This window comes from Oncorhynchus mykiss, chromosome 5 (assembly GCF_057628025.1).
Source record: "Oncorhynchus mykiss isolate SJ-2025 chromosome 5, ASM5762802v1, whole genome shotgun sequence".
Taxonomy (NCBI): Eukaryota; Metazoa; Chordata; class Actinopteri; order Salmoniformes; family Salmonidae; genus Oncorhynchus; species Oncorhynchus mykiss.
This window is the reverse complement of record NC_143026.1, coordinates 82,217,012-82,230,381: the sequence shown is the minus strand read 5'-3', so window position 1 is coordinate 82,230,381 and position 13,370 is coordinate 82,217,012. Positions and strand designations below refer to the sequence as shown.

Sequence of the window (13,370 nt, the reverse complement as noted above, 5' to 3'; positions counted from 1 at the left end):
TGTCAGTAATATAATAAACGTGTCAAAAAACAAATGTAGACATAAATTAATTGTATAGCTTCCAAAATCTAGTGTATACAGGGCCTTACCCCCCAATCTATCTCCTTAATGCTGAGTGCCAAGTAGAAACGCACCGGGTACCATTATTACAGTCTTTGGAATGACTTGGCTGGGAATCGATCCCCCAACCTCAGGAGGCTAAAGAAATTCGGCTTGGCCCCTAAGACTCTCACAAATTTTACAGGTGCACTATGTCGTGTCTTTGGCATCATTAAAATGAAGACGGTTAGATTACCATATCAATTCTCTGTAATTATTATTAAGAGATTAAACTAATCATGTAAATGTAATTAACTAGGATGTCGGGGCACCAAGGAAAATCTTCAGATTACAAAGTTACAATTTTCCTAATATAAGTTTCAGATATTTTAATATCTGATCAATTAGTCTTCTAATTAATTAATTATTATTTACCTCACGTTGGTCTCATTCCAAACGTCGTCTTCACTATGACTCATCCATACATCAATTGTCTCAATGATTTATTTATTAACTAACTAATCACAGAAATGCACAAACAAACAAAGTAGATATGGTTACAGGGAAATAATAGGGGGTGTGCCCTAGTGGGCTAAACCGGTATGGAGGCTTGGTAGACAAAGGGACTGAGAAGGGCGTGAAAGACAAAAGACACTACACAGTTGATAATTATAACAATTGAAATGCTAATCCTTTGCACATGAACGCTCACTCATTCGGGAATAATTGCAATCAATATATATATTTACTCCCAGCGTGTCGTCGTGGTCTCTGTTGGAATCGTCCTTTTCTGTTGGAGAGTTCATCCGAGATTCTCTGTGTCCCTGGCGTCTTGGGTTAGAATGGATACTTCAGAGTAACATTCAGAAATGTTCTTATAGATAGATGTTTTGGCGGTTGTAGGTCTTCGCATTCAATGGTACAGAATTCCTAGCTGCAGACAATTAATTAGTATCGAAGAGTTGCTCTTATTCTGTCGGTATCGATAGTCTCAGAGTTTAACCACGTGGTATGGTTAAGAATTCAGCAACAAGGAATGCATGGTCTCTACTCAACCCTTAGCCCTCTCGGTAATCGAGGTAGCTTGGTCTGAAGGGAAATTCCCAAGGTGGGGTTATATCCAGAACAGTAGGAAAGGGCTGTCCCATGACGCCAGTTCAATGTCTGTCCTCTTGGGGCGGGCCTATGACTTAGTTAAACTCCAAAGGGAATCAGTGTAAAATCACATTAGATCATTTCACAAATAGTTTCATCTTTACTCATTCATTTTATACAACAATTAGATGCAAGCCTTACAACTGAGACTCTTGTATAAACAGAGTTATGGTAATGTGGCTGTATTGTCTCTCATGAGTTTCACAAACATTAAACGAAATGGACCGGTCATAGCTGGGTTCTCCCCCGACCATGTACACATTCTCCAAAACATGGACATTGTTCAGTTCTCAAGTCCTGTGATGTGGAAGAGGTTCCTTTGTTCTCCTGTAAAACTCTCTCTCTCTATACTGCATGGCCATGTCTCCTCGTGGAATTTACGACCTGCGATAACAGAACCTGGGTGGGGGAGAGGGGGGGGGGGGGGGGGGGGAGTGTTAGAGAGAGGGGATGGTACTCGCTATCCCCAAAGAGGGCCACGTCATGACAACTATTGAGAGCATCCTGTCGGGCTGTATCACCACCTGGTATGGCAACTGCACCGCCATAACCGCAGGTCTCTCTAGAGGGTGGTGCGGTCTGCCCAACACATCACTGGGGGCACGCTGCCTGCCCTCCAGGACACCGACAGCACCCGATGTCACAGGAAGGCCAAAAAGATCATCAAAAACATCAACCATCCGAGCCACGGCCTGTTCACAATGCTATCATCCAGAAGGCGAGGTCAGTACAGGTGCATCAAAGCTGGGACCGAGACACTGAAAAACAGCTTCTATCTCAAGGCCATCTGACTGTTAAATAGCCATCACTAGCCGGCTAGCCGTCACCGTCACTAGTCGGCTACCACCTGGTTACTCAACCCTGAACCTTTGTCTGCAGCCCTTTGTACATAGACATGGAATCACTGGTCACTTTAATAATGTTTACATCATGTTTTACTCATTTCATGTATACAGTATACTGTATTCTAGTCAAGGCCATCCTATTCAACTATTGCTATATATACTGTATAATATTATATCCTACATACTCTACAGATATACTAAATATTCTTTCCACATACTGTCCATAATGTCTATAGATCTGTTATGGGATTTTTTATGAATAATGACTAAATGAGGTATACTGCACTATAACTGGCAAGAATTCTACCCTGTCTTTCTTGTAGTGTTAAATAATGTTTGTTCATTAGGAAGGGGTTATATGGCATGGACCTAGGAAGAAAGGAATGTACAATATGTGGGGGTAGAAAGAGAACGGAGAGGAGCATTAACCTGCAGTGGGGCAAAAAATTATTTAGTCAGCCACCAATTATAGGTCTGTTTTCATGGAAATTTCTAAGTGACCCCAAACTTTTGAACGGTAGTGTATATTTAGACTCCGGCATTGTTTGCCCTAATGTTTATATATTTCTTAATTCCATTATTTTACTTTTAGATCTGTGTGTATTGTTGTGAATTTATAGATATTACTGCACTGCTGGAGCAAGGAACACAAGCTTTTTGGTACACCGCAATAACATCTGCTAAATATGTGTATGCGACCAATAACATTTGATTTGATTTGAGAAATGTAAACACTATCAAATTCATAGACAGAGTTATAGATGCAAAAACTGACCATCCATTAGATGAAAATTATTATTATTATTTTAACCAACCCAGCAAACATGTCCACATTGGCACAATGCAGGCTAAAATATTGGTCCCATGTGCATTTGCTATTTCATAGGAATATATTTATAATTAATTTATTACAATTTAATTCAATGCATAAATTCTATAATTTTCAAGCCTTTAAAGGTAATTTAGGAACGTGATACATTGTATTAGAAAGACAACTAAGTTAATACTATCATTCATACATACTGAACAAAGACATTAACGCAACATGTGAAGTGTTGGTTCCATGTTTCATAAGCTTAAATAAAAGATCACAGAAATGTTCCATATGCACAAAAAGCTTATTTCTCTCAAATGTTGTGCACAAATTAGTTTACATCCCTGTTAGTGAGCATTTCTCCTTTGCCAAGATAATCCATCCACCAGACATGTGTATCATAACAAGAAACTGATTAAACAGCATGATCGTTACACAGGTGAACCTTGTGCAAGGGACAATAAACCACCACTCTAAAATATGCAGTTTTGTCACACAACACAATGCAACAGATGCCTCAAGTTTTGATGGGACTGTGAAATTGGCAATTTTGATGGGACTGTGAAATCCTGCTGACTGCAGGAATGTCCAACAGAGCTGTTGCTAGAACATTTAATGTTATTTTCTCTATCGTAAGCCACCTCCAATGTTGTTTTAGAGAATATGGCAGTACATCCAACCAGCCTCACAACCGCAGACCACGTGTAACCACGCCAGCCCAGGACCTCCACATCTGGCTTCTTCATCTGCGGGATCATCTGCGGAGGGGGAGGGTGGGTGCTGAGGAGTCTGTAATACAGTCCTTTTGTGGGGAAAAACTCATTCTGATTGGCTGGGCCTGGCTCCTCAAGTGGATGGGCCTATGCCCTCCCATCCTCACCCATGGCTGCGCCCCCTGCCCAGTCATGTGAAATCAATAGATTAGAGTCTAATTTATTTATTTCAGTTGACTGATTTACTTATATGAACTGTATCTCAGTAAAATCTTTGAAATTGTTGCATTTATATATTTAATTGTTGCATGTTGCATTTATAGATAATTTATGTTTCTCATACAGTACCAGTCAAACATTTGGACACACCTACTCATTCAAGGGTTTTTCTTTATTTTTTACAATTTTCTACATTGTAGAATAATAGTGAAGATGTTAAAGCTATGAAATAACACAAACGGAATCATGAAGTAACCAAAAAAATAGTTAAACAACCCAAAATGTATTTTATATTTGAGATACTTCAAAGTAGCCACCCTTTGCCTTGATGCTTTGCACACTCTTGGCATTCTCTCAACCAGCTGCATGAGGTAGTCACCTGGAATGCATTTCAATTAATAGATGTGCCTTGTTAATTTGTGGAATTTCTTTCCTTCTTAATGCGTTTGAGCCAGTCAGTTGTGTTGTGACAAGTTGGGGGACGTATACAGAAGGTAGCCCTATTTGGTAAAAGACCAAGTCCATATTATGGCAAGAACAGCTCAAATAATAAAAAGAGAAATTACAGTTCAACATTACTTTAAGACATGAAGGTCAGTCAATCTGGAAAATTTCAAGAACATTGAAAGTTTCTTCAAGTGCAGTCGCAAAAACCATCAAGCGCTATGATGAAACTGGCTCTCATGAGGATCGCCAAAGGAAAGGAAGACTCAGAGTTATCTCTGCTGCAGAGGATACGTTCATTAGAGTTAACTGCACCTCAGATTTCAGCCCAAAGAAATGCTTCACAGAGTTCAAGTAACAGACACATCTCAACATCAACTGTTCAGAGGAGACTGTGTGAATCAGGCCTTCATGGTCAAATTGCTGCAAAGAAACCACTACTAAAGGACATCAATAAGAAGAAGACACTTGCTTGGGCCAAGAAACACAAGAAATGGACATTAGACCGGTGGAAATCTGTCCTTTGGTCTGATGGGTCCAAATAATGAGATTTCTGGTTCCAACCGCCGTGTCTTTGTGAGATACAGAGTTGGTAAACGAATGATCTCCGCATATGTGGTTCCCCCCATGAAGCATGGAGGAGAGGGTGTGATGGTGCTTTGCTGGTGACACTGTCTGTGATTCAAAGCACACTCAACCAGCATGGCTACCACAGCATTCTGTAGTGATTCGCCATCCCATCTGGTTTGTGCTTAGTGGAACTATCATTTGTTTTTCAACAGGACAATGACCAAAAACAAGTGCTCATCATACGTGGGAACTCCTTCAAGACTGTTGGAAAAGCATTTCTCATGAAGCTGGTTGAGAGAATGCCACGAGTGTGCAAAGCTGTCATCAAGGCAAAGGGTGGCTACTTTGAAGAATTTAAAATATAAAATATTTTATTAACACTTTTTTGGTTACTTCATGATTCCATATGTGTTATTTCATAGTTTTTATGTATTCACTATTATGTAGAAAATAGTACAAAATTAAGAAAAACCCTTGAATGAGTAGGTATGTCCGAACTTTTGACGTACTGTGTCACATTCACTTATTTAAGTCTTGAGAAACTTCATTGGCAGTTTACAAGGTCAACAATATTTGGGCATCACACAACAGAACACTTGAACTGGAACAACACTGAGTGCTTCTACACCTGCATTGCTTGCTGTTTGGGCTTTTAGGCTGGGTTTCTGTACAGCACTTTGAGATATCAGCTGATGTACGAAGGGCTATATAAATACATTTGATTTGATTTGATACTGAGTAACGGTTGTAAAAAAAATAGATGTGTGCAAACCACCAAAATATTTGGGGGCTCTAGCTGGGCTTGGTGTGGGCTAGTCTGTGCGGGGCTTTTTGTGGGCAAGCCTGTGCCTGGCTTGGTGTGAGCTAGCCTGTGCTGGGCTTGGTGTGGGATTTCCCCTGCTGGGCTTGGTGTGGGCTAGCCCATGTTGGGCTTGGTGTGGGCTAGCCCCTGTTGGGCTTGGTGTGGGCTAGTCCATGTTGGGCTTGGTGTGGGTTAGCCCCTGTTGGGCTTGGTGTGGGATTTCCCCTGCTGGACTTGGTGTAGGCTTTCCCTTGCTGGGCTTGGTGTGGGCTAGCCCCTGTTGGGCCTGGTGTGGGCTAGCCCCTGTGGGGCTTGGTGTGGGCTAGCCCCTGTTGGGCTTGGTGTGGGATTTCCCCTGCTGGGCTTGGTTTGGACTAGCCCCTGTTGGGCTGGTGTGGGCTAGCCCCTGTTGGGCTTTTTGTGGACTAACCCCTGTTGGGCTTGGTGTGGGTTTTCCCCCATTGGGCTTGGTGTGGGCTAGCCCCTGTTGGGCTTGGTGTGGGCTAGCCCCTGTTGTGCTTGGTGTGGGCTGGCCCGTGTTGGGCTTGGTGTGGGATTTCTCCTGCTGGGCTTGGTTTGGACTAGCCCCTGTTGGGCTGGTGTGGGCTAGCCCCTGTTGGGCTTGGTGTGGACTAACACCTGTTGGGCTTGGTGTGGGTTTCCCCCCGTTGGGTTTGGTGTGGGCTAGCCCCTGTTGGGCTTGGTGTGGGCTAGCCCCTGTTGGGCTTGGTGTAGGCTAGCCCCCGTTGGGCTTGGTGTGGGCTAGCCCCTGTTGTGCTTGGTGTGGGCTAGCCTCTGTTGTGCTTGGTGTGGGCTAGCCCCTGTTGGGCTTGGTGTGGGCTGGCCCGTGTTGGGCTGGTGTGGGTTAGCTTGTGTTGGGCCATTGTAGGCTAACCTGTGTTGGGCTGGTGTGGGCTAACCTGTGTTGGTCTGGTGTGGGCTAGCCTGTGTTGGTCTGGTGTGGGCTTGCTGTTGTCTAGCCAGTGCTGGGCTGGTTTGTGCTTGATGTGGGCCTGCTCATGCCCACCTTTCCCACTGAATACCCACATGGGGCTGCTACTCTCTGTTTATCATATATGCATAGTCACTTTAACTATACATTCATGTACATACTACCTCAATTGGGCCAACCAACCAGTGCTCCCGCACATTGGCTAACCTGGCTATCTGCATTGAGTCCTGCCACCCACCACCCACCAACCCCTCTTTGACGCTACTGCTACTCTCTGTTCATCATATATGCATAGTCACATTAATCATATCTACATGTACTTACTACCTCAATCATCCTGACTAACCTGTCTGTATGTAGCCTCGCTACTTTTATAGCTTCGCTACTATATATAGCCTGTCTTTTTACTGTTGTTTTATGTCTTTACTTACCTATTGTTCACCTAACACATTTTTTGCGCTATTGGTTATACACTGTAAGTAATCATTTCACTGTAAGGTCTACCTACACCTGTTGTATTCAGCGCACGTGACAAATACACGTTGATGTGGACGAACTGGGAATCAGACATGAGATCTGGCCTTCCAAGTGGAGCAGTGGTCTAAGGCACTGCATCGCAGTTACAAGCTGTGCCACTAGAGATCCTGGTTTGAGTCCAGGCTGTCGCAGCCGGCCGCGACCTGCAGACCCATGGGGCTGCGCACAATTGATGTCCTTGTCCCTTCGCTCTCTAGCAACTTCTGTTGTGGGCCGGGCGCATGCACACTGACATGTTCGCCAGGTGTATGGTGTTTCCTCTGACACATTGGTGTGGCTGGCTTCCGGGTTAAGTGGGCATTGTGTCAAGAAGCAGTGTGGCTTGGTTGGGTCGTGTTTCGGAGGACTCCGAAACACGACGTCTGTCAGGTACAGTGGTTTGCGAAAGTATTCACCCCTCTGGCATTTTTCCTATTTTGTTTCCTTACAACCTGGAATTAAAATCGATTTTTTTAGGGGTTTGTATCACTTGATTTACACAACATGCCTACTAATATTTTTTGGGGTGAAACAAACAAGAAATAACAGCCGTGCATAACTACTCACCCCCCCCCCCCCCACCCAAAGTCAATACTTTGTAGAGACACCTTTTTGCAGCAATTACAGCTGCAAGTCTCTTGGGGTATGTATATAAGCTTGGCACATCTAGCCACTGGGATTTTTGCTCATTCTTCAAGGCAAAACTGCTCCAGCTCCTTCAAGTTGCTCCTTCAAGTTGGGTGGGTTCCGCTGTTGTACAGCAAGCAAGACATACCACAGATTCTCAGCTGGATTGAGGTCTGGGCTTTGACTAGGCCATTCCAAAACATTTAAATGTTTCCCCTTAAACCACTCAAGTGTTGCTTTAGCAGTATGCTTAGGGTCATTGTCCTGCTGGAAGGTGAACCTCCATCCCAGTCTCAAATCTCTGGAAGACAAACAGGTTTCCATCAAGAATGTCCCTGTATTTAGCACCATCCATCATTCCTTCAAATCTGACCAGTTTCCCAGTCCCTGCCGATGAAAAACATCCCCACAGCATGATGCTGCCACCACCATGCTTCACTGTGGGGGTGGTGTTCTCAGCATCATAGGTGTTGGGTTTGCGCCAGACACAGAATTTTCCTTGATGGCCAAAAAGCTAAATTTTTGTCTCATCTGACCAGAGTACCTTCTTCCATATGTTTGGGGAGTCCCCCCACATGCCTTTTGGCAAACACCAAATGTGTTTGCTTATTTTTTTATTTAAGCAATGGCTTTTTTTTCTGGCTACTCTTCCGTAAAGCCCAGCTCTGTATGGCTTAAATTGGTCCTATGATACTCCAATTTCCACTGTGGAGCTTTGCAGCTCCTTCAAGGTTATCTTTGGTCTCTTTGTTGCCTCTCTGATGAATGCCTTCCTTGCCTAGTCCGTGAGTTTTGGTGGGCGGCCCTCTCTTGGCAGGTTTGTTGTGATGCTATATTCTTTCAATTTTTTAAAATAATAGATTTAATGGCGCTTCGTGGGATGTTCAAAGTTTTGGATATTTGTTTATAACCCAACCCTGATCTGTACTTCTTCACAACTTTGTCCCTGACCTGTTTGGTGTGGCAGATGAATCAAAATTAGTTGGGTAACATAGATAAGCATATTATGTAAATAAAACATCTTACTTATGTGAGATACTTGTCATTAGAATGTATCCGTTTGGACTATAGTGTTGGCAGTTGCACTTTTTTCTCAACTGGGGCTCAGTCACTTGGGGCCCAGAGAGGGGAGAGGTCAGGCTTGTCTTTTACATGTCTCTGGTGCTATGCAGAAGATCAGAAAGGGAAGAGGACAGGACGGAACAGTCTTCTTATGTGAATGTATCTGTTAAACCATGTGAAGGGATGGCGTGATTAAGGGGGAACCAATTACTTATCTCCACAATGTCTGTGCTCAAGTCACTCATCTTTGTATTCTTCTGTAGTCACTCTCACAATTCATTATAGATAGTAAATTGTTGAAAGTCAAAGGTCTATTGTAAAGCTCATATTATTAGAGATGAAGTTTAAGTATAACTGACTGGTGTGTGGTTTGTAACTCTCCTCATTTGGTAATACAGGAAATTGCCACGACATTGGCGAGCTCCTTGGTCTTCATGGTGCCGCTTGCTTGGTGGTGTTGCAGACACTGGGGCCTTTCAGAACAGGTGTATGTATACACTGAGATCATGTGACACTTAAAGTCCACCTGTGTGCAATCTAACTAATTATGTGACTTCTGAAGGCAATTGGTTGATCTTATTTAGGGGCTTCATAGCAAAGGGGGTGAATACACATGCACACACCCCTTTTCTGTTTTTAATTTGTTGAAACATGTTCTTTTTTTCCTTTCAATTCACCAATTTGGACTATTTTGTGTGTCCATTACATGAAATCCAAATAAAAATCAATATAATTTACAGATTGTAACGCAACAAAATAGGAATAACGTCAAGGGGGGGTGAATACTTTTGCAAGGCACTGTAGAATCTAACAGCTGTTGTGTGTATGAAAAAGTTTTGTAGCCTAAGTTGTGTCCTTTTTCAATAGAAGTAAATTAATTTGACTTATTTTCACCTGTTGATGTACCATTACAGCTAGTCAAAAGTTGTCTAACGTTAGATAATATTTTTGCTCCAATCACAGTCAGTACGGCAAGAACATTAGCCACCGTTCTTGCCTAGCCACCGTGCTTCTACACCTGCATTGCTTGCTGTTTGGGGTTTTAGGCTGGGTTTCTGTACAGCACTTTGAGATATCAGCTGATGTACGAAGGGCTATATAAATACATTTGATTTGATTTTGATTTATTCATCTGCCAGTTTCCCTAGCCAATTAGTTTCCCATTGCCATTAATTGGAAGGTTGGGGAACTGTTTAGAAATAACAACACTTGTTGTGCATAGCTTCCCCCCCCACACACACACACACACATTTGGTCCCACATTCATAAAGTTCAATGACTATATCAAGCTTTTGACTATACAAATTTGTTGGATGCATTTGCTCTTTGTTGTGTTTCAGATTTTGTGCCCAATAGAAATGCATGGTAAATAATTAATCGTGTCATTTGAGTCACTTTTATTATAAATAAAACCAATGCTTTCAAGCACTTCTACATGAATGTGGATGCTACCAAGATTACAGATAATCCTGAAAGAATTGTGAATAATGACGTGTCAGAAAGTTACAGATGCACAAATATATCATAGCCCCAAGACATGCTAACCATTACAATGACAGGGGAGGTTAGCATTTGTGGGAGGGGTATGATATGTGTTTCTATAACTCTCACTCGTCCTTATTCATGATTTATTCAGAATGATCCATAATCATAGTAGCATCCACACTCCTTTAGAAGTGTTTAGAAACATTCTATCCTTATTTATGTCCCCCCACACCCACACCTCTAAAACCAAAGTTGCACCCTTGGGATGAATCTCTGAAGACCACCAACATTGAGTAAAATAAATAATCATGCAAGTCAAAAAATGAAAAAGGTAAAGCAACAAAAAAAAGTGACAAATGAGCAAATAAAAACACAAGTTAAAGAAATCAAAAAGCAATGAAAAGGAGATCGTCAAATGAAGATGGTTTTGTTTGTGGAGGTCAAGACTTCTGGAATGGGTCATACTTGTCCCTCAGAGGGCCGTTGCATGCGACTGGTGATGCTGGCGATGACGTTGCGGACGCCGCAGTATCTTCTTCCCCAAGAGCCCCCTCCTCTCTGTTGGTTACTGTTGACTCCACGGGTACATTCTGGTAATAATCGTAGAAACGTCTCTCTGCATCCTCATAGCGTCCCCGGTCTAGCCACACCCTCTCACTGTCCGGATGAAGGAAGTAACAGACTCCTCCCACTGACATGGCCCCACCTTCCTCATCTGTGATGTCAGCAGGCTCCTCCTCCTGAATGGTGAGCAGAGAGTGATAGACTTCGACCTTCCTCTGTGAGACCATGGCTGCTTCTTCTAACACTTCCTCCTCTTCCATAAGACTCTGTGGGTGGTCTCCAATACACCTGGAGGTTGAGTGAGCATTAGGGGTGGCACGTGAGGTGGATGCCCCACCATCCAGGTTGTTGCAGGTATGAGAGCTTTCTTGCCATAGAGGTTCTGGTAGAAGGCGGCCTCTGCCCGGTCATAAAGAGGCTTCTGCAGCCACACGTGCCTCAGCAGCTCCACGGGGAGACAGGGCAGTCCGTTCATCAGCTGGCCAGGGGCCTGGGCCGAGGTCAGTGGAGAGGCCGCCTGGGGGGTCTGGGCCAGGGACAGGTACCCCTCGTCTGGTGTGGCGCCGCTGTTTGTGGGGATGGCCAGGAATTCTGGGGCTGCTGGCTGCAGGGGCTCTGCAAAAACACAATGCTCTTCAGCTACTATGGTTGGAGGGGTGATTGGGTGGTTCGGGCAGGGGATGAGGGTGAGGGTTGAGGGGAGGTGGGGTGGTTGTCAGCAGCCAGGGCAGAGAGCGAGGGTGAGCTGCTTGGCCGTGTCTTCGCCCCGTTGGCAGAGTGTGCCAACCAGCACTGATACAGACTCTCAGCCTGCTCATACACACCGCGGTCAAACCACACAGATTCACACTCAGACCCCATGCCGAGTAGGACCATGCTGGGGGAGTCAGGGACAGGGGGGTGGCTACCTTCCCCCTCGCCAGGTGGTGGAGGTGGATGCATCTCCACGGCAATGGATGCTGGGTGGTTGTCGGGTTTCCGACGGCAACGGCTCTTCCCACTGCGTTTCCGGTTGCCGTCTCCATTCACTTTGCTGCTCTCTGGGGAGGACAAAGAGACACCACCCCTGTTCCTCTGACCCCCCTCTACTTCCACCTCATTGGTACTGGGAGGGAGATCAGGATCAGACTGATCCATTGCTGAACACGGGGGGTTCCACTGAGACAGCATCATTGATCTGAAGCAGAGAAAGAGGGTGAGAGGGACAGGCTAGAGGGTTAGTTACATAGAGGAGAGAAGTTTAGAGAGACAGATAAATTGATCCATTGGACTGTGCCATTTTTACTTTGTAATGGATCAATCCCAGAATGCATTGAGGCATGCAGGAACTACTAAGTACTACTAATAGAAACAACTTGTCCGTAGTCCTATTAACAATATATATTAGAGATTATTTTGATTGTTCGATTTATTCACATCTTGATAGTTTGGCCGTTAAGAAAATGTTTTCCTGCATGATAGGCATGTAAAACACCTTATTGTTGGCCTATATAAAAATATACGAATGTAACTCACCTTCCTTGGTGAATGTGTGAGACCAAACAACTTTCGTGATTAGAATGCGCAACACGTTATTCTCATCCATTTCGCCGCGAGCCATGAACAAAGCGAACAAACATTATAATACTACATACCGGCCTACCAGAAAATCAACACCTTGGGAATAGGCTACAGCATAGGCGTGTACATAGGCGCCTAAATATAAAAAAGTGTGACAGTCTCAAGAATTGGCTAAACGTGCCTTTGGTTCCTCGTGGCACATACGGATTGAGGCCGGTGGACTATTTGAAGACTGCGTGATTGCAAAGAAAACGTTTATGTTTTTTGTGTCATTCAATTAATAATCAATAACCTAAACCACATTTTACTAAACGTATGACAAAGAAAGACTAACGTAATAGGCTACTCACTTCTCCAATTCTTGAGAGCATATAACAAGGGGACAGAGGCATAAGAGGTTATTATTTGAGACCGTGTTAAAAAACACATTGAAACATTGTATCAACAGAGGTGTTATTCATTTGATGGCCATGTTACAATGTAACAATTTAACGTCACCGGCTCACTGTCACTGATATAACATACGTCATGTCGACATACGTCATATCACATACGTCATCTTCCGTCGCTTTCAAGACATCGAGGCAGGTGGTGCCACTTCCAAATTGAAGCATTTCTCAACTAAAACGTTATAGCCACCCGTCTAGATTCATTAGCAATGAATTCTCTGAAAAATTACTTATTTTCTTATGTCTGAATATCGCAGCTTCTGTTGATATTCATATTTAACCGGTCGGACCCGGCTTGGACGCTCATGGCTGTCCCAACATTTCTTTACTTGACCGTTTACATTAGCTCTCCCTTACACCAAACAATTTGACTAGTGGCTACCATGTTCATTACCCGGTTGGAAAAGCGAGCTGTCAGTTACTTACTGTTCTGTATTTCGATAGTTAACGGGTCCGGTGTTCCTCGTGTGCTTGTTCAGTTAGGAGCCTAGAACAGAAAGGGAGAATAGAATAAGCGTCCACCGAAGGGGTGTGGGGGACAAGGGCCCTGTTTT

General features: G+C 43.8%; 1 pseudogene across 1 annotated transcript; it reads right to left on the bottom strand.

Moving 5' to 3' along the window:
- Window positions 1–10,557: 10,557 nt before the first annotated feature.
- On the bottom strand, window positions 10,558–13,363 carry LOC110524653 (uncharacterized; annotated as a pseudogene). Its single transcript, XR_016496335.1, has 2 exons — window positions 13,243–13,363; window positions 10,558–11,984 (listed from the first exon to the last, which is right to left on the bottom strand). The product of XR_016496335.1 is annotated as an uncharacterized LOC110524653 (transcript).
- Window positions 13,364–13,370: the final 7 nt, after the last annotated feature.